This window comes from Anneissia japonica, unplaced genomic scaffold (genome assembly GCF_011630105.1).
Source record: "Anneissia japonica isolate Jap-2015-1 unplaced genomic scaffold, ASM1163010v1 scaffold640_len1575945_cov177, whole genome shotgun sequence".
NCBI lineage: Eukaryota > Metazoa > Echinodermata > Crinoidea > Comatulida > Comatulidae > Anneissia > Anneissia japonica.
This window is the reverse complement of record NW_022684376.1, coordinates 1,539,625-1,541,444: the sequence shown is the minus strand read 5'-3', so window position 1 is coordinate 1,541,444 and position 1,820 is coordinate 1,539,625.

Below are 1,820 nucleotides of genomic sequence, written 5' to 3'. Positions count from 1 at the left end.
AGATGTGTTTAAGAAACAGTATATATATATTCTCAAAAATTAAATCTGATATAAAAGAGAGAGGGCTTAAATTCGAAAATTTATTGTTGATTTTTATAAACTTAAAGGAATAGCTAGAAACAAAATCCGATGGAAAGCAATGAAGGAAGCGCCACGACCCCTAAGCCATATATGCGATGAACCTTGCACTACCATGTACCAGTCAGTCGGCTCCGAAACTAGTACCTGACTCCGAACTTGCCTCCCCGCGAGTACTCGCAAACAAACGACGTACACCACGAAAATAAGACCAAGAATGGTCTTGGTGTTAACTTACTTAAAGAGCGTTACATTTTTAAGTACAAAAAAATTAAATATTTGAAATAATTGTTATTAATGATTATTAATGAATATTACCTTAAGTTCGTTTTATTTTTAACAGTTATGTTAAAATTAGATTCTAAAAATATTCCAATTAGATATTTAATCGTGTGCTCTATCCGACACACAAATAAGGCCAGCTACCTAACTGATTTTCCCTTTGCTTAGCAATTGGGATAGCTTTACAAGCAGGGTGTTCCTGGTCACCAGATTAAGTACCGCCGTGTGCTCGACGGTACCCTTTGCTACTCGATCCCCTGCCCCCACGACATGCTCTGTATGCGCCACTCTTGAATAAGCATCGTTCTCTAAGAAGTCCCCCACTGAAGCCTCCAAAATTTGTATAAGCGCTGTGGTGTTTAGTCGAGCATTTACCGTGTCTAGCACCCTGTAAATTGGATAAACCAATACTCTCTATTAAACTTATGATAGAGCGGCGAGTGTGCGTGCTTGTGTTATAATTGGAGAAGTATGAAAAAAAGTATAAGATTTTCGGCACACGAAGTTAGGTACGGTACCGTAGGTAGATTAAAGTGAACACATCAAAGACAATTAATTAGATTTTTTTTCTATGGTACAATACAGATTAATTAGATCTCTATGATAGTCAAAAATCGCTAGCTGTTAAAAGATAATGATGATGTTATGATGATGACTATATAAGAGTGTTATTTCCGGCCAGCTTGAGGTACGTTTCCTCAAATGTTGGCATGGTATATCACACATACTTTAGATCTCTATATGATTGCCGAAAATCGCGGATAAAAGATTATGAGAAATAATTGTGATGCGATGATGATGAATTTTTGACTATATAAAACTGTCATTTGCGGCTACCGGTACTATTTCTTCAAATGTTCACACCAGCCCCAACCATGGTGGGCTGAGGTGGCTGTGGTCTCACGGAATGCCCCCCACCCCAAACCTTTAAAACAGACCTCGCCCAAAATAAATAAATAAATAATAATGATAAGGCAAATTCACTAAGATAAGTTAAATAATATTTTTTTATTCAAATATAATAACAATAATGAGGTGGGTGATATATAGGAATCTTGTACACATTAAAAGAACGATGCATCAGAGATGCATAATGTAGATGTTCTCCTTGGAGCTATTAAGGAAGCCATAACAATAATTAAGAGGTGGATAAAATCCAGGACAGGTGAAATTCAAATTGACAAAAGGTTGCATCAGAGAAACATATTGCTTGATTAATGTATTAATTCAAATTTGACTAATATTTTTTTAAATCTAAATAGGATGTATGTATGTATGTATATTTTTTTTAAAATAAATTAGTCCCTATTGCAGTGTTAATATTTTTTTAAACTGTGTCTAATGTTTATTTTTATGGAGTTTTAAATTGTGTATTGATTGATTGTATTGCTGATGTAAATTATAGATATTTTATATTTTTTTTATAGTAGTTTTATATTCTACCTACCTTTTCATATTTT